Consider the following 27,291-nt stretch of genomic DNA (forward strand, 5'->3'; position numbering starts at 1 on the left):
GCTTGAAATGAAGGAAGAAAAGCTCACTGGCTTCAGCGTAATGCTTAGCCACACTGGAAACATCACTACAGTCGCCTTCCAAAGAAACTTGGCTCCACACTACAGTGTGTTGTTGCTGTTGTACTTGTCCTCTGAGACATCAGACATCTCTCCCTCCATTTTCAAAATTAGTCCCATTTCTGCAGACGCTCCCTTTGCAAAAGAGTACAATGATGCAAGCCAGAGACTGAACACCTCCTCAAAGACTAGTGCTTTAGCTTCTGTTTTATGGTGGCTGAGACTACAAGCTGAGAAATACAAATTCTTTTGCTTAGACAACACTAACGGGGCTTGTTTGGTTTTTTTTTAAACTCTGTTTGTGCAATTTAGCCATAACATTTCTGCCATTCTGCATTTATTCTACAAGTTAAGACTACAGAGCAACATCTTTTTGGAATGCAGTTTTCGATTAAGTAATATTATTGCAGTTCTATATTAACACTAACTATACCAAGCTAGTTACTATCCATTTGCATTATAATTGCCATTGAAACAATTTCAGAAGGAAACAAAGACTATAAAAGCACTTCTCTGAAAAAACACGAACAATATGATACAGTTTGCTTGTGTTCAAAATGTATCACATGGGTACACAATACTATGTACTAGAATTAACTTCAGCAAATATTGTTTCCTCATAAAGCCAGTTATTCCTATGAAAAAAACATCCTACCAGGCTGCTCTTCGCGCATTTTTTTGTTTTTCTAAGTATTGAATTCGTCACATAAGAAAGTTTCTCAGGTAAATCAACAGTGATTAGTCAGAAGTTAACAAAATGTAAACCAACAGATGGTACAGCTTCAGAACAGCTTCCACACAGGTATGTAAAAAACTGCAATTCCTGCCAGAAGACTGGAAAGGTATTTCATAACTTAACAGTATGAATGCTGGTATGAAAGTTACAGCAATGAACACATCTTCATAAGCAGGATTAAAATATTAGACTTCTATAAATAAATTAATTCCAAGTCTAGAAAAAAAGACCATAAAGAAACACAATTTTCCATGTAAGGTAAAGCACACTGTAATGGGGGGGGGGAGGTAAATGGTGTGCATTATTCTATTTGATATTCTCAAAAGACTTGGAAGTTTACTAACTGGTTTATGATTCAAATTGATTTCACAGTGACATAAAGTTTTGTTCCACATAATATGTCATTTTTCCTTCCAGAAAGGAAGAAGTCTAGTAGGAAACTGACACAAAAGTCTATTTTCCTCAAGACAGAACATTGCTGGCCTCTAGCCTGACAGAGACACTTTGTCATGTGAAATAAACATTTACTCGCTCTGGTTCTGAAGAGTAGACATCACCAACACCCCAGGTATGGGCTTCAGTTTTTTTCCATCCAAACGCCAATAAAATTTTATACATCTTGTCTTATCCTGTTGAATAGATATTTTGTCTGAAAACTGAGGCATGTGCTCTCATATAAAAGCAGGTACACAGTCCTGGTAGTCACTATGAGTATCTCAAGAGGAAGTAGGTAGCCCTTTGAAAGAAAGCAGCTGTTCTAAGAAAAATTCTGAATGAACTGAACGAACTTACACAGTGAATTTGGGTATTTTCTTGCTGGTTAGTGGCTCTGAGGTGGGGTTTTTTTTGTTTGCTTGGGGTTTTTGACTCAAAGGCACTTTTCATGCTGGTTGAAGTGAGTGTGCCTGCTTAGAGCACGAACTGGACAAGGATGAAGCAGTCTGCTGCTGAAACTACAACACACAATGCTGCCTTCTTCACAGGGAGAGCTGCGTTCCTCTGACAGCTCACGTTGTGCAGTCGTTGGTATCGGTTTCTGAAGAGTTTCCATCAGTTGTTTACCTGGTGCAGTTCTTAAACAAGCAACCCAACTTTTTAGACCTTTTTCGGAAGTAACTGAGGCATAGGCATCTTCTGAATGAGGCAGACATAACTTATGTATTCCATAATCCTAACTAAATCAAGCAGCTTTGCTAAAGCTGCTTGGCGTGACAGACACCTGTCAACACAGGAAGGCTGGAAGAAATTGTTTAAAAGGCTGAAAGAACCAAAATAATGGAACAGCACTGTGTAAAGAATACAATCACACTACACCTTGTGTAGTTCCTGGCCCAAAAGGTATGTGTATGGGTCTTCCAAGTGTGGAGTGGGAAGAAAGAGTAGGGAACCTTACTTGAATACAGATGTTCAAAACAGCAGATGGAAATTGGACAAATGAACTATTTTGTGGAGTGCCGGTGTATATTGAGGATTCCATTTGGTCCAGTATAAATGCACTTTTATACCAATTAAGAAAATGCCAACGTTTACTCGTCCATCCTTCAGTTTTCTCTCCCAAGAAACAAACCATCTAGGTAACTCCTGAACAATGGGTGACACTTGAATAAAGGTGTTAACAGCATTCAAGTATTAGAGTAAATTAATTTATATTACAACTCTGCATTCCAAGGAGCACTACTTTGGAATAAACCTTATTTTTCCTCCCACCTTGTCTTGACAGAAGTAAGCTGGTCATTACCACTTGTTCTGTCAACACCTATGTATTTACAAATAGAGGTATCTTTAAACAACAGTCACAACACACATCGGTAATACCCAGGATGCCTCTATAGGCAAAGGAAGAGACGTGCTAAAGCACCAAGACCATAGCTATCTCCTACAGAGCCAAGTCTGATCATCTTACAGAAATGTGGACAGCATAGTGAGATTAGCTTTCCCTTCACAAGGGGGGAAAATAGAGCTTCACTTATACCAGCACCATACTCAATTCATGTAACTTGTGCCTATGGAAAAGGCACAAGGCTTGAAAATTCGATTTCCTGCTTTTCCAGTTCGACTTTTCAGTGTGCAGACTGTAAAAAATGAAAAGATCTTCTGTCGCACCACTGCTAACACTTCTACTTGCCATCAGGTTGACGTCTACATTTAAGGTTTACTATTTTAAGTCACTACAATCAAACTGAAAAATCTTCAGTTAACCAAGGCTTTTTCTTGCTTTTAAAGACGTGGTTGAATACTCCCCTACTTTCTGTTTCACTACTGAGAGGGATGTTGCAGAAAAATCACAGCTTTCAGTAGGTAACATTGAGATTGTTTCAAATCTTCCATCATTTACTTCTATCCTGCTTTTCTTAACAGAAAGAACCTGTTTGAGGCTTTAGATATGTTTAAGAATAAAATGAAGCCCGCTGAGCCCTAAAAAGGGAAAATCTGGAAATGCTACTTGCTAATCAAGCCTATTAAGAAAAAAGCACCTTCTGCTCCACTAGCAGTTTGCAGAAGAGTAACAGAATGCTATTTCAGAAAACATCCCTAGTGCAGCCAGTACAAGACAACACTTCTAATATAGCAGACATGCAGAAAATAGAACTAGAATTTACATCAAAATAGCTGTTATGATAAAACCCAAATACATTTGGGAAAAAGTTACAATCATGACAGTGGAAAAAACTATGTCAGTACAATATGTTACTATCAAGACAGCAGGTTCACAAAAAAGCCAATTCTGTCTTCTAAACAGGTGCTCGCTGAGTAAGACAGGAACCAGCTAGTGAGCAAACTGAGAACAAAATAAAATAATGTTGGATTAAGGGCACTACCTTTATCTATTTAAAAAGGTAGAGGTCCTGAAGCAAGAAATATAATGGTAGCAAGACTAGCATACTGCACGCACAAAGTTGCAAAATTAAAAATTCACAAGCTCAGCTTACTTGTGTCCCCTCCTCCCATTTGATGGTTTAAGTTAAAATAACTATGCCTGCGAAGCACCCTGTCCATACCACCTCACGTAAGAACCTGCTAAACACCTTCTTTGCTTTCAGACCCGTGACCAGCTACAGACCCAGCTTGTATGACACTTTCAGCAACTGAAGTATGTCATCAAACAGTTCTGTTTACAAAACAGAGTGCATGAGAAGCTGTGATGGCTCAACTCATTTTATTTAATTAGGTCAGTAACAAGTACTAAGGCAAAATCTACTTGCCCATGATCTCTTTTCCATTATACTGAATGGAAAGGGGATGGTTTTGTGACTGACCCTTTGCCTAATATCACTACATATTTGTCTCATTTGATTAATAATAATCAACAGTGATTGAAAGCTGAGAGGTTTTGCTGACCTGGGTACAATTTACCAGCTTTGTAGTTCTAGAGACTGTCCTCTCAACTGCGTTAATTTAGACAGTTCAAACTCAGGAGTGTCATTTTTGTAGCAGTAACATACTCCACTACTCCTCTAAACATTCATTAGAAAAGTGTCTGTTCCTATTAAAACACTGTTACTATCAGTGCTTCCCATTGCCACCATTACCTCTTGAAGAAAAAATTGACGACTAAGTCCTATGCACATATGATACAACCTATGTGCATCCAATATGTACATATTACACAACCATGATGACAAAGTTACAAAAATTCACATTACAGTGGCACTGTACAGTACATAAAGCAGCAGTAACCTGACGTAATAGTTCGGTGCAGAAAGAAAAATAAGGATGACTGATTTCACAGACCAAGTGTTTTTATTGTTTTATTTACAATACACAAACAACCTATCAAAATACTAACAGAACAAGTAATTCTAAGCATGCTGATGAACCACCCTCCCGCCCTTACTTGCTTTAAAAGAAAACTACATTTACTTGAGTGACTGGGCAAAAACTGTGCTTAAGCCCACTTGAAAGCTTTTAAGAAATCAATATTCAGTTTCATTCAAAATTCTCAGAAAACTGTAGGAAGCTGAAAACCTTCAGAGCTTCAAAACAAAGATTATTTTTTCCTGAAAATTACGATCAAGAAGTTACAAAGGAAAACTTTATATCGAAAAATTATCACACTTTCCAGTGGAAGCAGAAGACACATGGGATAAGTATTTCTAGAGGTTATTGAAGAATGCAATTACGGTAACACCCCTAAATTTAACTTCTGTCCTTAGTTCTGCTATAAGCTGCTTCTAACTGCACCTGAAAAATGTTTCTCACTATCAGCTTCCCACTCAAAAACCAAACAACAGCAATGTCCTATTACAGGAGTATTGTGTACTACTCATGCAAGGCGACAGCATCTTTTGTAGGCTATGAAAGTTTGATTTATACTCTGAATGATTTTTTTTAACCAAGTGTTCAACATTTTTGTGTGAAATATAACTTATTTATCATTAAAGCAATTATCCCAGACATAAGTTTTTTCTGCTTAATCTTCCAGAAAGTTTTAACATATTTCACTCTCTCACTGCTCGACAAAAAGACAAACTCACCTGGCTCTCCAAGTGTAGATACTAAGCCAGGTAGGAGACAAGCTGCGTGAGCAGCACAGGATTTCCCCAATATGCTTTGTCACATACTGCCTCTGTGGGTCCCTCTTCACTACCTCAAATGCTAGCTAATATAAGTTACAGGACTTAAGGATAGCAAAGCTTTTGCATGGACTCTGCACAGCAGATTGAATTAAAAAAAATCCTGAAGAACCCATACTCAAAGATACTACATAAGAGAAATTAAAGCAAATAAATCAAAGAATTAAAAGAAATCAAAGTTGTTTACAACTCCCCATAACCAACATTAGACAATAAAATAAGTGTAATAGCAGCCAGAGATAATACATCCTAGCCTTTCTGTCATTCTACAGCTACAGACAGCAGCAGTCTAGTATATGTAAACAAAAAAATCCCAAATTTTTAGAATGGGCAAACTCCATCAGGACAATACAACATTTCTGTGCTTCAGCCACAAATAGTAAAAAACAAACTAAACAAAAAACCCCAGGGTTTTGGTTAAACCCTTATCACAATGGTTATGAAGGACTTCTAAATTTCTATCCGCAGGCACAGACAGTGCAAAAAACAGTGCAAAACCAAACAAGAATATTCTGATTATGTTCAGTCATTTTGTCAATTCTACACACAAAAAGTAATTGCCAAAAGGTCCCTTGAGTTTAACAAATGTTTTATTAAAGTTGAAAGAATATAAAACCAGAGGTTAAAAACTAACACTAAATCCATAAAAATCGGCACACTCGTAACGCCACAAAAACCAATTACTACATTAAAGAAAGATACTATCCTTTACAGCATTACACCTTTAATATGTGGACAAACTACTTGTGTACCTAATTTGCTGAAAATAAAATTAGTATCCAAGAGTAAAGCTGGAGGAAGAAGGAAGAGCAAAGAAGCAACACTTAGATAGGAACCACACAGAGAAACCACCCTCAGACAACCTGCACAGGCACATCACAGTAAAGACAGTAGGATGCCACTGTCTCCCAAGGTCACACATACACGAAGATGTTTGTTCAGCAAGATAAAGGGGCCAAATATTTTTGTCAAGTAAATAGAAGATCACAGTTCAACTGCTTATAAAATTGCAGGTGTTACGGTGTATTCTTACCTTTTGCAGACTAGTAGGATTTAGCTGGGTTTTATCTATTATTTTCACAGCAACCTTGGGGAAAAAGAAACAAAGAACTATGGATTATTAAACTCAGAAAAATATTTGAACAAAAATACATCACACCTCTGTAAGCAGAATGATGGATGTGCCTAAAGACATGTTTACGTGTCTGCTTTTATGCAATTCATCAGGCAAAATTTCTCACTTATTGGGATCTACCAGCAGTAGCTCAGAACTCCACTACCGATGGTATCACCAAGGAATCAGTTTTATACTTCTGTTGGTGTTCGGGCAGAACAACGTTATCCTGTCCACTGCAAAACCAACCAGGCCCTCCAAACACAAGATCGATCAATCGATTGATCTATCTATCGACACATTATCAATATCAATGAAATCTATTTATCCCTTTTCCCATTGGTTTTGGAAATGCTTGGAGATAAATAAACCTTCTTCCAGCCCCAAAATACACCTTGATGTACAAGAGACTTTTTGATCTCTTCACCAAGAAGTTACATGTTAAAAAAAGGGTGAGTGGTTTGGGGAAAAAGAACTCTGGCACCTCAAGTAACTTTTCCTATATGCGGAAACAGCCTCTTTGCATCTTCCTTTATCATGACAAAAAAACATGCTTTTTCTATTCAGAAGAGAAAGGTAAAAGAACAGCAGAAATACTTATTTTAAAGACAGCCAAAGATCATATAAAGTCACCTTTTTCAGTAAAGGCTTACCTCTCTTCCAGTAAGCACATGCCTTGCCAGTTTCACTTTGGCAAAATTTCCTTTTCCTATAGTTTTCAGTAAGCGATAATTTCCAATGTGAGGATGCTCTTCATTGGTGGATGTAATGGAGTTCCTGCATCGGGGGATGTTTTGTCTGCTGCTTGACTTGATAGGCTGGACGTGTGGTTCAGGGTATCCATCCACAGAGGTATGCTGGAGGGCAGATAAACAGTTGGGTATTTACCTACTTGGATTTGAGACCCTTGCAGCAGAATAGACTAAAAGCATAAAAAGGTGTAGGGGGGAGTAATTAATTTGCTTTTACATGTATAACTGATACCTTCAGATTGTAGCTTAAGCAGAAAATGCTGGTTTTGGGCAGACTTTGATGCATGGCTCAAGGATAAAGTCTGCAGAAAGATTCTACCAGCTCCAAAAGCAAAACTAGAGACACCTAAGCAGTAATCAACGAACCATTACAGGTTTTTTGAATATGAAACTATGCCAAACTACACACTGCACCACTATGTTGCAAATAAACTTGTCTAATAACCAAATTTAGTCTTTTAAAAATAAATAGTACAAAAAATATTTGTATTTTGGCATATTTGGAAACAAGGTTTCACTTTATTTTTTTCTTAGCTTTCTTCAGCTCAAACCTTATGAGAAAAGTATTTTTTTTTCAAGTAAGCTTTGTTCCCCAAATCTGTTTGCATTTTTTTGCAAGTCACAGAAGTTCTCATTCAAGTAACAGACAATCTACATCTTTATTTTTAAATAACCTGTTCTTAAAAAGAAACCCCCATGATATCTCATAAATATATTTTACATCTTTAAAATTCGGAGGAACTAGAATGATGTTATTTTTAATGCATGCCAACACATCATCCCACATTAAGTGTTAGTCACCGAAATCTGCAGTGCTTATGTACGCTTTAACTTCCAAGTATGCAAGGGGCAAGCTACAGATGGGGCCTGGAAATGTTCCAAGGAGAAACCAAAATAACAGAAGATGTCAAAGGGGCGTTAAGTGTTTCAGTATTTCAAGCGCTTTCTAACATGAGTGGCAGGTGGGTACAAATGTTTAACAGGTAAAATTTAGCCTCTGATCTTTTAGGTTACGGATTTTAAGGCAGGCAAATACTGTAGGTAGAACCAGTGTCTTCTCAGACCAGTTTTAGATATTCTAACAGAAAGGCATGCTTACTCCCAGCTTGCTCAGTTCCTGGTAAACAGAAAGCACCAACAAAACTCAAGACATCAAATATCTTCCCTGTTATTCACTGCTGCAATCAGAAAGTGGATTTCTCAACATCTTTTGTACACACAGAGCACTAACTGAGCATGTTCCTTTACATACCAAAGGTTTCTAGATCTCTGACCTTAAGCTGAAAGCAGAATCAGAAGGCAGTGGGAGGTTTCACTGTTTGTGCCAATACCCAGCCTAAGGCTGGTCGATGCTCATCTCGCCCATTATTCCTCATGCAAGTAATTATTTTCTTATACAAAACAGAATTTAAAGCAGTGCTTCCAACTTCAGTGTGTGTTTATTATAGACTGAGGTCAATCCCCTCCTGTGAACACCCAGACTTACAGACAGTCCCACTGAGCCGAGATGAGTTATTTCAGGACATAAGCACTAGTAGAATTGGGAAAACTAGCAACAGCTGCAACACAACCGGAAAAAACAAGGAGTATACCACAACCAGAATGTTCTTCCCAAATGTAGCACAACTCTGCTTACATCACCTCCAGCATGATTAATTATTCACTGTGGCCAGGAGAACGCTCCTAAATATAATTTTCTGTTTGTCTTTTCATTACCTGAGTCTCTCTGCAAAATACTTTATCCCCACTGCTAAACTGTTCTCCAAATCACTGCAGAACAACCAAGCAAGCCGTGTTTAGATTCCCTGTACCAGACAGGTTTGTTGAACCATGACATGACACCCTAGCAATAGTATTTATCCTTTAGAAGCCCATAATTAAAACACTGTGGACTCGGGAAGAGAGGATCAGGACAGCTCCAGGCGAAGAGGTTTCAAAACATCCCTTCAACATCAGATGCTTTACCTACATGCGATGAACCAGCGCCCAAGTAAAAGTCTCACTTAAGAAAATACCCCAAAACCCCAGCATTTGTATGGTGCTAATAATTTATATTATAGCCAACCTAAAATGCTGCCCAGAACTACGGCACTACGGTATACAAGCAAGTTTTGAAAGTCATGCAATTAGGTCTTCACTACTTGAAATGCAATGCCTACCAGAAGCATTAGCAACCCGACTATCAATTGCCAATTTCCTAGGCTTCACAGGATTAGCCTACTTCCAGTAGGTACTTGAAGGGATCTTTTAGATAAGCACTTGGATAGGCAAGCAAAACCAATGCCACAGGCAAAGCGAAAGATAGATCATTTTAATCCTCACAGGATAGATCATCTTAATGTAGAATGTAGATTTAACAGGGAAATCAGTTATTTAATCATAATGACAATATAACACAAACCAAATCTGAAGAGAGGGGAAAAAAGAAGTAACAAGGTTCACGGTCACGATTCTGGATTTTGGTGTTTCTGTAACAGAAAAACTAAATCCATCCAAATAGTTTCTTAATTATTCCCTCTTAGACAGATTATGTTCAAAGTCAAGCACTCTCCCCAGCTGTGCCCAAGGATGACAGAAAACATGCATAAAGATGGTCAAGTTTCTTAGTTTGTGAGCCATATATATATATTAAAAAAAAAAGATTTTTGAATTTGAACAGTACTGAACGGAATAAAAATTATTCTTCTTAAGTCTTGCAATAGGTCTCTCTTGCACATAAACAGCTTACTGTAGTTGGAAAGTCCAGAGAAATTTAGACTAGAAACCTCATCAAGCTCTAGAAATCAGCATTCAACAAAATCAAAACAGAGCAAGGTTAAGACATTGGAAGAAGAAAAAAGGGAAGTTAGGTCAAATAACCTTATCTCAGATATTATTTCCAAACAATGGTAACGCTGAATTCCACAGAAGCATGCAATATCCACACTGTCTAGAAAGATAGGCCACGTAGTTTTACGATCTTTCTGGTGCATTGCAATACGTTCATTATGCATCAGCTCTTGTGTGGCTACTTAAAAATGCCATTTCAGAAGAAAAATCGCTAAATTCTGACAAATTTTCAGGGTGCTGGAAACAAGCAGGCTGTAAAAACCACCACACACCTTGAAGTTCACTGCCATCTAAAAACAATTCCAGCTAATGACCTGCACTTCCTACACAGGATTTTAATTAGGGATTCTGATATTTCTCTAGATACTTTCAGAGAGAATCATAGAATCATAGAATGGTTAGGGTTGGAAGGGACCTTAAAGATCATCTAGTCCCAACCCCCCTGCCATGGGCAGGGACACCTTCCACTAGACCAGGGTGCTCAAAGCCACATCCAGCCTGGGCTTGAAGACATCCAGGGATGGGGCATCCACAACATCTCTGGGCAACCTGTTCCAGTGCCTCACCACCCTCTCTGTGAAGAATTTCTTCCTGACATCTAATCTAAACCCCCCTGATTTCAATTTATCCCCATTCCCCCTTGTCCTGTCACTACAGGCTCTTGTAAAAAGTCCTCTCCCAGTACCCTTGTAGGCCCCCTTCAGATACTGGAAAGCTGCAATGAGGTCTCCTCAGAGCCTCCTCTTCTCCAGGCTGAACAAGCCCAGTTCTCGCAGCCTTTCGTCAGAGAGAGATATATAGAGGGAGATACTTATATGGATATATCAACAGAGGGAAATGCTACCTTACATCATAAACATGACCCCCCACATGTTCAGTTTATGTCAGTGTTAAATAAAATAAAATGTCTAGAAATCAACATAAAATTAGATGTTTCTTAAAACAAAATGCAAGTTTAAATGAAAAAGGTGCAGCAGTTTCAAATGTTTAGAGCTGAAACAGTATATCAGAGCAGCCGTTAAGGTATTTTGAGCATTAGTCAAGTATTAAAAAAGCAAACACCCAAGAAAAAAACACATACAAAACAAAATCCACCACCTCTCCGTAATTCTAGCGTTCCATTTTAGACTGCAGCTGAAGAGAGCTCAATTAACACTTACTACTCCTAACGAGGTTTGTTCTGACATGTGCCATTAGAAATATTGCAGAAAGCCAATGGCACTACAATCACAAGAGTTAACCTGACCCATTGCTTCCTCAAGACTCAAAGCTTGTGTGTTCCTTGTTTACTCAAGGCAGCTTTGCAAAAGCAAGATGACCCGATGCCCAGGCACGTTATCTTTGAGAAAGTGCAGAAGAACTAACCCCACCAAGTTGATACAAAGTGCATGCTCCACTACTTTACTTATTCAGCACCCTTTAGCCATTTAGCTAGCCACTGGTGTGGTATTCCCATGGCTTATACACTGTAATTAAGCTTACATCATCACGTATATTAACTGCTCTTACAGCTTAAGTCTTAAGAAGTCCCCAAAACTATTCTGGCCACCAAACCACACGGTCTTTCTCAATCAAACAACAGTAAAGACTCTGTAGTCCTTCTGAGTAAAGGGTGAACTTCCACACATCGATCTGCCTACAAATACACCACGCTTGATTAAGCAAATACCTTAGTCCTGAATTTTCCCCTTCTGGAGTTACTGCAGGGCAAATTCCTTAGTAGAGTCATCCTATGGAAGCAGAGTATGCACACGTGGTGCTAGAAAAGGCACACAGTCACACTTCCTCTCTCATATTATCTCCTGCTCTGAACTTAGGTTTCTTGTAGCCACTTTTATATTCATAACTCCAAACATTTTCCAGCATGTGCCACACACATGAGCATTTGTAACAGCTGTCATATTTTGCAAGGTAATCAAAACAGCTAGCCCAGTCAGAGGGACTCCGAAGGGTTTATAAGAGCATCTTCTAAATGGTTCTGATCTGCAACAGCTTTGGTTCACAATGCAGGGGAGGGAAAGGGAAAAAAGATGAGAAGTATTGCCCTGGATGTCCAGCTGTTTCCAAGATTTTAACTCCTTGCTGTTCATAACTATTCCTTTAGGTCCTAGAAGATTCTAGCAAACCACCTCAAGCAAGGCACTTCTTTTCCCTGAAGTAACAATCAAACTAAACCAGAAGAGTCAAATTTTTTGAAAGATCTTGGCAAACCTCAGTGTAAAAACCAACAGAAATGTTCAGATCAGCTTGTTCTGCATCACATACCAAGAGCACCCAGAGGCCCAGGTATACAAGTATGAAGTATGCTGCAACTCTGAACTGCGTAAGATGATAGTATCTGATCTGTCTGCTGGTGTTAGAAGGGGATTCCCTCCTCCTCCAGGTAAACCTCATCTGCACAAAACCACAGCGTACTCTTGCCACACGTACCCATCGCACCACACTACAATTACTAAAGCACCCCTGATCTCAATCTAAACATTAACCGAGCACTATCTCCTCTAATTTTTCATACCTCTCAGACACCTGAAAAAGTGCTTTGGAGGAGGCAATTAAAAAGACAATGTTTATGCACACGATTATTTTCATAATTTCTTACCAGCAATTAAGTGCATACAAGATTGGGAATGCACCATAGAAATTTTGTTATTAAAAAACCCCAAAACTCAAAGCAATCAACCTACTCCACTGAAACAGGACAGTATGCAGGACTTGGCACAGAAAAACCCAAGAAACAAACACACACAGCAATGGAAAAGTATATGCAGATTTTAAATCAGACATCCAGGTCAATGTGTGGCAAGAGACCGAGAACAGAATCACACAAAATTGTGATATGTCTTTAACTTGTACCCACATCTTGAACCTGCTCACAGAGGCTTTACAGAAGTACACAAATAACACACATGCATGTGCATCTTTCTGCTTATATCTGATTTACATAATATGTAGGAATCCCAGGCATGAACTTTTGCAAGAGCTTGAAGCTACCAGCGATAAAAAATAATGATTTTTGAATAAAGCTGACCTTAGTCAAGCATATGGAAACGTTTCATTAACTGATGCTGTAGCTCTGAAAAGCACTTTATATAAAAAGATCTTTTAAAAATCCAAACAGTAAGCATGTAGTTCAAGATACAGTATCAAGTGAGAGACTAAACAAAATAACTTCTCCCTACTCTTCTGTTGGACCTCTTTCCTTTTCTTCCCAATTGCAATATTCTGTATTCCAAAAAACCAACTTCAAAGCTAACAGTAAAACACTTCTATTGCAAGGTGAAATACAATCCCTTAACATCAATACACAATAAAGATTCCTTTCTAAAAGCCTACATATATGCTGGTGATAGATAAACCTACACTGTGCACTGAGTACCCCTTACCCTGTGCTTGTTACTACGGTACCAAAGCCCCTTAGAAGTTTTGGTTTTTAGAAGTGGGTTTTTTTTGTTTTGTTTGGATTTTTTGTTTGTTTGTTTTTCAAGTGCTCAATATAGCTTTGTGACACATATCAGAAATAAGTTTGCCAACTTCGAGACAGAATTGTTTTTCTAATCAGGAACTACACAGGCTGCAACGTTTACAGCTCTGTACTCAAGCAATCTAGGATAGAAAACAGAGCCCACGATCCATCAGTGCAGTGCCACACACAGCTAATCCGAGTTTCAAAAGCTCGTATGGAAGGTTCTTCAGAATACTTGTAATTTTCATATGGTGACACTAAACCTGTCATAAGTCCTGTCCATGTTATAGTTAGTTTGCTCCCAATTATTTTACTGTCTTTAACACGGCAGTAATGTCATGGAAGGGTGGAGTTCATTACCACATGGAATCACTGATACTTTTTATTTAAAGGGTAAAAATAAATAATGCATGGGTCCTCCCCTGAGAAGTCAGTCAAAACATTTCAGAAAAACAAATACCTTCAGAGCATTAAATCAGGTCTTGTAACCTCAACTCAGCTAAACACGCTTCCTCCTCTTGCTGGGCCCACGGCCCTCAGCCCGGCCAAGCGTGCAGGTGCAGGAGAACAGGACCTTCCTGCCTTTGTTCCATTTCGCTCAGAATTGGCACAGTTATTTCAACCTGGCACTTTCCTACCTGACTCATCCCGAACACACAAACAAGATTTTCCAGGGCTAATTCTGGACAGTCAGCCTGTATCATCTCCATTAATTGCTACGACTAACCCGAACCCTCTGCATAGACCCAGTGAAAACTGAGACAAGCCAGCTAAAAGCTGCTGTAGGAAACCAGAGGTGGAATGGGGGAAAAAAACCCCATAAAACAAGAGGTTTTCCCTAAAATCCTCTTACATTTACTTATTTTTATTTGCCACTTGGAACAGTACTAGAAGCTACAGTCAGCCCTTCCAAGCAAAAGAGCAAAACATTCCCTGTCTTGTCAAAATAACGCAGTTAACATCCCTCACCCATGAAACCTAACATGAACCCATTTTTGAGGAAAGGCACTTGTAGGAGGGGGAAGGAAGGAAAAAGGCTATTCCTGCACCCAGGGATATTTAAAACCCTGCCCTTCTCACAGCAAGAGCTCTTTCACCATTTCTTGCCAGCCATTGCTCTTTCCTCAGGAGGTCATGCGTTCAACCTCGCCAGTCCTTGACTTATTTCATGAGATCCTCAAACTTGCCAGCACAGAGCTCCCAGCGTGAGCGTTCCCAGCTCACCCAGGACACCCTGGCACTGCTGCCGAATGCCACAGCACTCTCAGTTTGTTTCCTCAACAGCCCTCAGCAAAACGAAATGTAACGCTACTGCTGATCCTTAACTGAACCAACCAAGAGTAAGAACACACCTGGAAAGAGAAACTTCTGGCCAAGAAAACTGGCAGGAGGTTTTACTGCACCTGCAAACGATGCAGCCAGGTCGTTTTTCAACCATCCTGATGAAAAGCAGGAGAAGAGAGACACAAAACTACTCATGGTTCAGGATCACCTCAAGCACATGGAGCTTCTCAAGCGTTTGCAAGAGTACAAGAAATGGAAAATGCTTTAATGTCAAAACTTCAAAACTATGGGGAAAGGGCTGTTTCTACAATCTGGAAACCTGAGGCTTGCTTCCAGATGAGAACAGCAGCAAGAGGCAAGGTTTACTCACAAGAGAGACCAGATTAGAGTTAAGTGTATCTGACACTCATGATCAAACAACCAGTCCTCTGGGCCAGCTGAGGCTTTTTTCCAACAGAAGGAAAACATACACACAGCTAATTGGGACCAGGCTCTGAATCCCAACGCATCCTTTCTCTCAAATCTGATGAAATGGGATTTTTTTTACTTGCCCATTGCATATCTAAAACAACTCTGGAGGAGTCTATATGTGGCCCGATGGCTGCTGAAGCCAACCCTATACTGCTCACATGCCTGCATGCCCTTACAACCACCCCCCCACCGGTGCAGCAGGTCGGACAGCCAACACAGGGAAGCAAGCCAGCCCAAACCTAGCAACTCCCTCCCAGAGCGTGTGCACCCTTGGACAGTTTCCCAAGCCTCAGCGCAGGCCCAAGGAGGAAGGGGAACAGCCAGCACCAGGAAGATGGGGCCACAGCAGCTCCACGTTAAGCTCTTGTGGAACCATGCTGTCAGGACAGCAACAACGTGGAAAAGAAAATTGATCAACCCCTTTTCTTGATAATCTGGAGCAAATTGACGCCTGTAGTGAAAATTTAGCCAGTAGATACTTAACTCCCATTCTACAACGAGGTAAAGACCCAGACTGGGGAGGGGGGAACAAAACACAAAAAACCCCCAGACCACAAACAAATAAGCAGACTTGCTTATTTATGCTGTTTACCTGCACTGGCTGTGCGAGACAGAAAAGCACACAAGGCAAGCTTAAGAAGCTACCCTTAAGGGCTGACATGCATGGGCAAAGCACCCTTAAACTTTTCTCTTTTATGTAGCAGAAATGTAAGTCACGCCTTTAGCAAGCTGGGCAGCATTTCTTAAGCCCTTAGACCACCATTACTGGATTCACCCAATGGATTCAATGATGAATCCATCAAGACAGATAGCTCAGCATCTTCTTTTGAAAAGACTATTTTACCTCAAGGTCTTGTTAACTTTCTGAAGTAAATCCTGCTTCTAAAAAGTGATGAGATGACCAATTAAAATATCCAAGCTGATAGCAATACATACTAATTGATGCACACATGTCCTAGAAAAGAAATTGTAGGGCAATGCAGGACTCTGCAATGTTTCAGGATCATGTCAAGCTATGTTTCAAATGAAGTTACACAATACTCAGAAGGATTTTACAATATTCTCTTGAGATTTACGTTTTAGGGATCTTGAAAGTCTAATTTAAAGGGTACAGACTCATCTTAATGTTTCGCTTCGTATAATATAGTACACAACACAAACATATCTAAAAAACAGTTGGGTAACCAGTTCATACTGAGAATTAGAAGAGGAAAAAAATTGCATGGACCTACAGCAGATTATCAGGGCCTGTTTCACGCCCTTGCGCAGGAGCTGCAGCCTTCAGGGGAGCAGCAGGGAATCCTTCCTGCCCTGCAGAGCACTTTCATGGCCTCTTGCTCTCGACTATACCCGCTTAGCTTCTTCAGCTTCATGGCTTGGTAATATTTTCTGGTCTCTCTCTCTCTGCCTTCTGATGTCATTAACAAGTCTTGCCTCAGAGGACTGAGCGCAGAGTGCCTACTGGACCCCATCTGCCAAGGAGATGCAGTTTTAATATTTAAGACAGGATTTAATCAGACTCAGCATTCTGCAGATATTTTTTTTTTTCATAAGCATTGATAGAAAGGTTGACTTTCTGAGGAGTAATGCATATTTTGGCACAGGAAAATCAAGTGTCTTCCTAAGAGGAGAAAGCACCTTAGATGGCATAGGACACTTACACAGAATCACAGCAGGGTTTGGGTTGGAAGGGCCCTTACAGACCATCTAGTTCCAACCCTCCTGCCACCATGGGCAGGGACACCTTCCACTGGACCAGGTTGCCCAAGGCCTCATCCAGCCTGGCCTTGAACACTTCCAGGGATGGGGCATCCACAGCTTCTCTGGGCAACCTGTTCCAGTGCCTCACCACCCTCTCCGGGAAGATTTTCTTCTGGATATCTAATCTAAACCTCCCTGTTTTCAATTTGTACCCGTTACCCCTTGTCCTGTCACTACAGGTTCTTGTAAAAAGCTTCTTCTCCCCGCTTCCTCGTAGGCCCCTTCAGGTACTAGAAGGTGCAGTAAGGTCTCCCCGGAACCTCCTTTTCTCCAGGCTGAACAAGCCCAACTCTCTCAGCCTGTCCCCATAGCAGAGGTGCTCCAGCCCTTCGAGCATCTTTGTGGCCTCCTCTGGTCTCGTTCCAACCACTCTATGTTGAGGGCTACTGGATGTTCTTCTAGTAGCAGAACATCACTTCTGATGTTGAGGGCTCCACAGCTGGACGCAGCACTACAGGTGGGGCCTCACAAGAGCAGAGTAGAGTGGGAGAATCCTCTCCCTCGACCTGCTGGCCACGCTACTCCATGATATTGCCAGACATAGAAGTGAGACTGGCTGGCCTGTAGTTCCCCAGATCTTCCTTTCTTCCCTTTTTAAAGATGGGGGTTATGTTTCCTCTATTCCAGTCAGTGGGAACTTCACATCTCCAATGAGCCTGCACTCAAGCATGGTTTTGTCTACCAAGAACAGTTTGTGGAATCTGATGCAATGGTAGGAGCTGCAGATAAAGTTAAAGACACCACTAAACTTAGTCTGTCTTCTGAAAGTGTAAACTGTGTTTTACATATCAAGCAAGATTAAAATGATGTATCCAAGCCAGGAAAAAAAACCAAAAGCAAACTGAAGACCATCTTCTACAGAGTGCTCTCTGCCCTGTTTTTCTTCTAAGTGTTAATTAACAGATCAAATAAAATGTCCTCAGTTGGGCTGTAGTAACTATTTACATGGATAATGCTACACTGCATTTCAGCTTAGCAAATATATTCCCAACCTTGCACAGACTTATGCTTAACTTTAAGCTGTCCAAACACTCTATGCCCCTTGGACCAGCTCATACCTTATGATCAAAGAGTGTGCTCCAGAGAGAGCTCAGACTACAATCTCCTCACAGCCCCTCGTTTCTGAACTCATGCAACCAACTATTTTAACCTTTGGGCTTCAATTATTTATGATCACAAACCACCATAATTTAGCACTTCAGAAATACATGCAACTAGGAAGCTAGATTGAAAAAAGGGAAGGAAAAAAAAAAAAGCCGAACAGCAGCAATATTCCTCAAAGATTCTGCAAAGTATGTAACACAGCTATAAAACAACCTTTATATGCTGAAAACAGGCAGATACAGTAATGCAGCAGATTATGAATACTGACAGTCACACATTACTGCAGATATCTGTCAATGCACTGAATTCAAGCCATAAACAGAAATCACGTGCATGTGTAGCCAAGGCGTAACAGCCAACTACAAAAAAAGGAATGAACATAACAAATGAAATAGTCCATGTTACATAAGTCAGCAAAGGAAGGAAAAGAAAAATCATCACAGGATGCAAAGAGAGTATTAGAAACAATAGATGCTGGATTCACCCAGCCCATTAAAGTAAAAAGATAAGAAAATGTGGAACACGTAATGTACACACACACACACATATATGGATAGAGCTTAAGAATACAAGCCAAAGAATCTGTGATTAAAGGGTTAATCAAAAACTAATATGAATTCAAGATGAATACAGTCATTAAAGCAAGCAGCCAATCCAAGAAGAAGACAACAAAAAAAAAGCCAAGCATGACATTCTCTCGAGTCCCTGACAATCAGTGGGTGATGAACCCCAGCTCCCCAGCTATGGTCTTCAGACACTACCCCCACCTGCAAGCTGTCAAAGTGGGGCACTGCCAGACCTCCTTAACTAGATGGTGACACAGCAAACAACCAGTAGCAGCAGCAGTGGCCTCCAGCCACTCTTGGTTCTGTCCTGAACTGGGCAGCGAAACAGTGTGGGTAACACCAGAGCAACGTGTCTTACTGTCCAGAAATCCTCGGCTGAGGTGGCTTAGCTAATGAGATGCTGTCTCATTAAAACAGGAATTAATTTGATTCAGTCTTAAGGAAGGGAAAGTCAGGAACGCAGAGAAGTCATGGGAACCCGAGGACAATGTCTGCAGGTGGCAGGAACTATCAACCTCCCTACCAGCAACTGGGAATCTGTCCTCAAAACCTTAAAGAAGAGTCATCCTTATGCAGATTTCAAATGGACATCACGGAATTATACCACGCCTCAGGACGGGTCAGGCAGCAATGTTCCATCCTCTCTTCCACTATCAGGCTGCCAAGAGTCCCTCTCCCACCCACACTCCTCAGATGCTCCTTTCCTCCTAAGAGATGAGGAAAGCCACAGCACTGCAAAAGAGATGATCACATATGCAGTGCTGCAATCCTTAAATTATCACAGGGTCAACCAGGACCTCCGTCTGTAATTCTTCCTCCTTAATTTACCAAACTAACTAGAAACCTTTCAATCCCAGAGGATGAGAGCTATTGCGTTTAGTATCTTTCATGTTTTCCCAAGCAGCTAGCAAAGAATCTAAGAATCTATTCATTTTCTACCATCTTCCTACCACCCAAAGCTGACCCAAAATCAGGTACAGCTTTCTACCCTTCCTCAAAAATTATTTGGAGGTAAACTAAACTCCAATATACTACCTACCAATACACTTCACAGTCTCACCGTTTGTGCCCTTCTTTTTCGTTTGTCTCCCACTGAGCTAGTCATCAAAATATCTTCAATTAAATCAAGACAATATTAGGAAAATGGCTTGTGCATCATTAATATTTCACTTCATAACAACTTTAGTCTAATACTCAAGCGCTGTATTTAGTTCAACTTCTTCAGGTTAGTAATTATTATGTAAAGGGAATGAAAACAAACAGATGGATACAGGAGTCCGGTTTGTCTTTTACGATACTCCAGAGGGCTTGACACCTTTCACTTTGAAAATAATTCTATTTAAACAAAATATTACACACCACTAGGAAATGGATTTAACGAGTAATAGTGAAAAAGCTTGTACATAGTACCAAACCCCGAAGTTTTACAAAAGGTCACACTAACAAAAATAATAACAATAATAATCAATATTTTTTGTAGCATTTAGAAAACATCAAATTTGATTTTGACATAAGAGCTATACTTCTGCAATCACTGGACAAGCAAGAATAGCTTTCTTAAAAAGGACCTTTAAATGCAGTTTTTTATTTTATCAGACTGCTTTGCACAGTTTGAGGGATTAGATTTCCCTTGGCCTGTCTACAAACACTGCTGTAGGCATACAGTCTCTAATAATAGTTTAGTCTTCCGCTGACTAATTCCAGCATTTAGATTAGATCGACCCTCATGGCTTATACCAACTTTCTGTACATAAGATTTCTCTGGACTATGCAGTAGATGGAGCAAGAGTTTCACTGTGAAGTGATTTCATAAATTTTCTTTGTTCCTGTGAATCTTACGTCCATTATTGGAAGAAAAAAAATTCCATAAAGAAACCAGCCTTGTTCATTTAATATCAAATTAACAAAAGCAAATTTGAAAAGATTATATATATAGGTATGCCAGGTAGACTACTCAGAGACAGTATTATTAATATTTTCTGTATGCATCTCATTGCAATGAATGATTAAAATTGTTATTTCTTCTGGAGGCTGATCTTAAGGAGAAAATACTATTTTAGCCCTTCACCAAGTAATGACATTTTCCTGATCTTTTTTAGCCACTGGTAGACAGTCCTTACTGTAATAATTGCAGAGGAAAGAAAAACTGATTGCTGTTGGAAAAAAAAAGCCCAAATGCTTTAAAGAATTCTATTATCTTCAATCAATAATATTATCTGGAATAGAGATATGAGTAAATACATTACACATGTAATCCATTATGGAAAACAACCATATCCTCTGTAAGAGCTCAATGTAGCATTTAACAGGCTAAGGTAATTTCTATGGCAAAAATCAGACTCTCGACGTGCAAGATTCTCTGGATTTTTTAGCTATGCCTCTGCTTATTTTAAGTAATGCAGAAACATCTAAGAATTAGAAAGATACTTACATACAACTGAAGCCAAGCATGCACTCTGAAAGGAATTTCAGATATTTACCATTTAAGCACAAGTAATTTACACTGCTACTACATGCACTGCAGCACGCCCTACACGTCCCTAACTCTGCAATTCTCGCCCATTAAATTCCTCATGTATCTACCGAGTTTATGAAGAAAATCCCTCTCTGCAAAGGGCATTATAAAACTGTTACGTCCTTTCTAAGTAATCATTACAAAGCTTTGGTTACTCTGCTGTTATCTGGAGGAAGAAAGCACAGTAACTTTACTAGCGTGGAGAGAAGGAAACGCAGAGTGAAGGAAATACTCGTCTTACTGGAGAGTATTAAAGTTATAACAATCCTTTTTTTACTAATAACTTCAAGACAACCCCCCAAAACAGAAACAGCTCTCCCCAACCCACCCACAGCAAAGCACTTCTTCACTCCCTTTACAATTTAGATTATTCCCATACTAAAACACTCCTTGGGATTGTACAGAAGTATATTACTTCAAGGATAAACAGGAGCTACAACTACACAGCCTTAGTAAAGCTTTGTATTGGTTTTGCTTATGTCATTAAATGAGCAGAACTGGAAAAGGTCCCAGAAAGAGTGAGAAACATAAGGAAGTTGGCAACAAGTACGCAAGTTCAAGCACAAAAGCACATTAGTAAGCAAAATGTGGGGAAAAACAACGGGGGGGAGCTGGCCTGATAAGATAGGAAATTGCAGGTATCAAATGGCCAGCAACTTAGTGAGCAGGGGTAACTGGAATCTCAGAAAGATAGATATGGGGAAGCACGTTGTGATGGCAGCTCACAGACTATCACCAGGTTTAAAATGAAACTGGTCAAATATTTGAGGGATTAACTAAGAAAAAATGGTCTGTGTAATAACCTACACATTAAGGTTATAAATAAATGGACTCTTTATCTCTGCAGAAGGAGGCTGCTTGGAAACAAGTGGAAAATGTTTTACTTTCTTTTACTTTCTTCCTAAATATTGGGTTGAGATGGAAAAGAAAAACCAAAACCAACAGTGGGGAAATGAGGAAGCTGTGAGGAAAGCTTCCAATAGAGCTGAAAATAGCACTCTATTGCAGTGACTAAGGCTGCGCCTCCACTTACAAGGAGGTGCATCATGAGTAAGGCATGGGATGGGTCCTCCTACAGAAGCACGGCAGGGCAGAGGCCCTACAGGGTTTACCAGGTTAGCCTTGAGCAGGAGCTTTTACAGCACGCCCTGCCAGAGCCTAATCTATCCAAATGTAATCCATTTTCCCCAACCACATCTGTCTGATGAAAGATATCAATTCTCCTTAACAACCTTGCCTTATTCTGTCTCTGCTTGAAATTTTAAAAGTTATCATGCACTACCATTACTTTGTAATACTGATGACAAAGTCTAATTGTTTTTGTAATATTATCATTATCTGCTCTTGCAAAAGACTGCATGGGCTGTCCAGTAACCCTGGATGTTCAGCTATGTGAACATCGATGCGCTGCACAAGTGTCTTCAATGGGGTGAGACAAAGTTCTCTCTTATTATTCAAGCTATCCATATCACAGCTATATATGTTTACAGTACGGTTCTGCAACACAACTGGGCAAAGCTCCTCATGTTGAATCAATTAAAATGTAAGTTTGGATATCATTCTCTGATTAAGATTTTGTTACTTTTGTGAATTCTACAGGCCACATGTTTAAATGTAAAACAGGACTGTTATTCTACTTACAGCCAACAGACCATTCGGGTCAAGGTGAACAAGGCAGACGCTGATCTGAAGTTGTGAACGTGTTCCACTCTCTCCTCAGTATAACTCAGCTGTATTTATAAATCCTTACCTGAGAAATCGTTAGGACTACAAACACACGTATTAGGGTATTATACACACTGGTCATTCAAAATGACTGAACAATTTAAAGAATGTTTTACTGCCTTTTTTTTTTTTTTGCAAGTGCTTCTTTAGATTTGGTATACAGCTTGGAAATTAAAACAATGAAACCAGTTTACTGTAAAGCTTACTGTAACCAAGAGTCGTCTTCCTGACATACTGCCAGGCTTTTGACAAATGCAAACATGAAGAAAAATAATCTTCTTCTTTTTCCAAAACACGTTGCATTACTGTATTATGAATGTAGGTTTCCAAAACGTGTGTTACCTTTTTATAAAACACGGCAAACTTGAAACAGTTCGCACACAAATGGCCAGGAGTCATCGGTGCTGAGCACTTAAAAGAGACACGCTGAGCTGTTCAAGATTTACAAAGGTCATCTCGATTGTAAGGCACCGAGTATGTGGAGTGCAGACCACTTCTCCCTGTGACACCCACAGCCCACTCCTAAGGTGTCCCACAAGCACAGGGAGAGCAAGATAAAAGATGGAAAGTCACTTTTTTCTGGACCCATATATAACAAACAACAGAATACAAGAACCTGAAAACACACAGACAGCGCCTTAAGCCCAGCGGAAGAGACAGCTTGCTTTCTGTGATGAGTTAAGTGATGTAAAGCGACTGTCCATCAGCTGTCCTGCTAAGATCCAGAATAACATAATGATCTTCCGTTCTACAGACATGCAACTGAAAACCTGCGCTTTTGGGTTTTGCGTAAACACGCTATTGATCAATCATCACAGCCTAAGCCGTGGCACTGCTCCATGAGCACGTCCGGTTCACTGCTTTGAAGGTTAATTGCAGCCCAGCTGAATTTAACTGTGTGTACGCCTCACCGTGAGTATGAACATAGCTCTTTCAGGCTCAGTTGGTGTTTTCTTTGAAAGCACACATAAAGAAATCCCTGAGAAAACGCACTTCTGAAAAAAAACCCCACATCAACTAATCAAGCTATTTTTTTCAACTGCCAGGATTATGACAACCAAAGAAAGTACTTTCCAACTATTTTACCATGATAACTGTAGCATGTTTGGTCACTACTTAGAAAAAATAAGATGAAACAAGCACAGGGAAACCTGCTGTAAGAAAAAGGACTGTCTTAAACTCTTGGAATTTTGAAACTGGAGCTTTGAAACTTTGGAATTTTGAAGCTTGATTGGCTAGGATGCTGACCAAAACTGCCTACTGCAACATCACATAGAGCTGTGAAGTCTTAAAGTGACCTTGAGATCTTGGCAATCCTTTGATTTTACTATTTTACTAAGTTATTTGGGGAGAAGACATTTTCTTAGATGAAATACAATGAGCAGAGAGAACACAGAAAAAATGTGAATTTACAAACTGAAAAAAAGAAGAAGAAACATTAACAATTAAACAGACTTGCTAGTGGATGTGGAAGCAGAGCTTATTAAAACTCAGGTTCCGTTGCATTACATTCATCACACAATGTTTCGATGGAAATTCTCTGCTTTCATCGTTGTTTTCAGAAACATTCAACTGTGGAGAACATTTCTTCTTAATTTACCACTACCTAGAGGGGAGTAAACTTTTGAGAACGAAGACCCAGGAAAAAATGAGAAGTCATTAAAAAGATTTTTGGTTGATTCTTAAATTCCAGAAAGATTTTAAAGACAGAAAGAAAAGCAAACATAAAAAAGCAAGCATCGTGTGTTGAAGAACAAAGGTTAATAGATCATGTCATGACCACAACACAAATAAGCTAAGTTTGAAACAGGTCACTGTCTGCATTTAACCTGGAGAGCGGCACAGAGCATAAACGTATATTTAAAAAAACCCAACCAACCAAGCAACAAGTTGAAATTACTAAAAGGTAATATCTAAACAGTAGTGATAAAACGCTTTCTCTCCGATATCACATTTGAAAGGTTTGCTTGAACTCTCAAGTTGTTAGTAGGTCAACTTGTAAGAAATCCATCTTGGGGCTTTACCTGCACCACAGATTTCTAGCTCCCCAGCAATCAGTCTCTCCCCTTTTCACAGGATGGTTTCTCAATGAATCTGCACTACTGGAGAACAGTGTGTGAAGTTCTCTTTCAAAGATCAGTACAATATTAAGGCTAGGTCTATACTAAATTCTGAGAACAAGAAAAAAATTTTCTGCAAGTGCAACACAAATCACTGGTCGAGAACATAATTTTAAAGAAAACCCTGTATCTGCACTTAAAAGAAAAATGAAAGTACTACTTTTTCTGTGTTTAAGCTACTGATATCAATTACAAGTTAGCAGGAGCTCCCTCTGGTAAACAACAGCAATTGTGATGGTAGAAAATTACCACATTTATAGTAGAAACATTAATTTCCAAATATAATTGAGTGACACAGCGTGGGGGGAAACCAACAAGATCTGCCTTGACTGATGATTAGAACATATGAAGTGCTAGAAAAGAGTTTAAGAGTTCAAAAATTTAAAAAAGCTATATTAATATAAACGGTAAGTCTGTGTGTGCAGAAAAACAAGGTGGTAGAGACCCCACCATCACAAGCCTCCATGGAACATGATCTCCTTGTTCTAGCTCGGTGTTTAACTCCACTGAGCACATAACTACGGTTTGCAGAACGCCAGCCACAAACAATCTAACTTTATGTTTACCTATGAATCTCAAAAACCCCATCAAGTATGAAATGAAACAAGAAGTACAATCAAGCTGCATTAACTCTTTCTGAACTTTATATTCTGTTATGATGCCTAGAAAGAACACTGAAGCATGACACTATTTTCACTTATTTGTTCCAAAATTTTTCTCTTTACAGAAGGAAAATGAAATTGAACATCTCTATCACCTGTCCCATGACTCTCTAGGACTCACACGGAAGGTTAACATCAAGATGGGTAACATACTTCCGAAGAAAATGAACCTTGCTCTCTCTGTGCATAATGCTCCAGCTAAACACATGTTTACCCCCACGACACAGGAGTTTGCCCAAGACTTGGGCCAAAAAACCCAACAAAACCCAAAAAGTCTCCATGGAGAAAACACAAACTTTCAAAACACTATTAGGAGAACATGCCCTGTCTTCACCATGCAAACAAACATAGGACCTAATGGTGTATTTATGACCAAGCAAGATAATCTTACAAGGAAAAGACAGAGGCATTCTCCACTTCGCTAAGGCCCATCTCCTGTGGATAAGAGAGATACAGCTGTACTCTTGAACCCGTAAGGCTTGGAAACTAGGCCATTCTCCTGCTTAAGGCACTGAACGAAAGAATTCTTGTCAGATACTTTCTCCCACGCCCCCTGTTCAAATCAAAACCATGTGTTCTTATTGTGCAAAAGCAAATCCAGAAGGAAAAAAAAAAAGCAGAAAGAAATGAAACAGGGTATAATTATTATTATTACCCCAACCCCACCACTCCTTTCCATACTCTTCTCTCTTTAAAACGCAGCTGCCTACTTGCCTCCACCACCAGAAAGCCACCCTTAACCACACCCACTGTAGCCAGCTTCCCTCCCTAGCCTGCAATTGGGTGTGCGTGTGTCAAAGTTATAATTATTTGTATGATAATGAAGCAAATCACATGATCACAGGTCACTGTACTACCCTTCCTTAAAACTCCCTCTGCCATGACATCCCTTAAGCATTCTCATATGGCACCGGCTAGGTACCACAAGCCACACGTCCCGCATTCCTCATCGACTCCGGCCAGTGTTGTCACCCGGCACTCCTGCCTCGTTTGTTCCTTCTGCTGTAAACACGCAAGATCTCTGCAGCAGAATGAACCAACTTTTATATGTCTGAAAAGTACAGCACAAAATAATACCTTAAGACTTAGCTGGATGTGTGACTCCGCAACACAAACAAATAGCAGTACCTTCAAAAGATTAGGTTACACTTAGTTTAGGGAAAAAAATGTGTTCTTGTCTCCAACTAAGAGGTCCTTATGTCAGAAAATGCAAACTACAGCATTCTCACTTTTATCAATTTTACTAACGCAGGTAGCATGCAGCCGACTGTTGAATCCGAGTCTTTTCTTATACAGAGCTCCCCAAAAACATTTCAGAGAATAAGTTACTGACATCTTTCTTTTCTTTTGCTTTAATTCATGAAAACCACTCCCCAGCTTAATGACATGATACAATACAGTATGAAGGGAAAAGCATAAACACCCCCCCACACCCCTTTCCTCAATTAATACCAACTCAGTGAAAACACAAGACCTACTCTCACTCAAAGCTTTGGATTCCTGTCCCTCTCCTCCTCAGGAGAGATGGGGAGCTCAGTTCACCCAAACTAACCCCAGC

General features: G+C 39.8%; 1 protein-coding gene across 1 annotated transcript in view; it reads right to left on the reverse strand.

The window, feature by feature from the left end:
* MARK1 (MAP/microtubule affinity-regulating kinase 1) overlaps nt 1-7,332 on the reverse strand; it is a gene marked incomplete at its 3' end in the record, with an annotated part of 32,429 nt that extends 25,097 nt beyond the window's left edge. The window contains exons 1-2 of the mRNA XM_010158970.1: nt 7,135-7,332; nt 6,401-6,454 (exon numbers count right to left, since the gene is read on the reverse strand). The remainder of the gene's footprint in view (nt 1-6,400; nt 6,455-7,134) is intronic.
* Between the last annotated feature and the right edge of the window lie 19,959 nt (nt 7,333-27,291).

This window comes from Eurypyga helias, unplaced genomic scaffold, assembly GCF_000690775.1.
Source record: "Eurypyga helias isolate BGI_N326 unplaced genomic scaffold, ASM69077v1 scaffold27309, whole genome shotgun sequence".
Lineage (NCBI taxonomy): Eukaryota > Metazoa > Chordata > Aves > Eurypygiformes > Eurypygidae > Eurypyga > Eurypyga helias.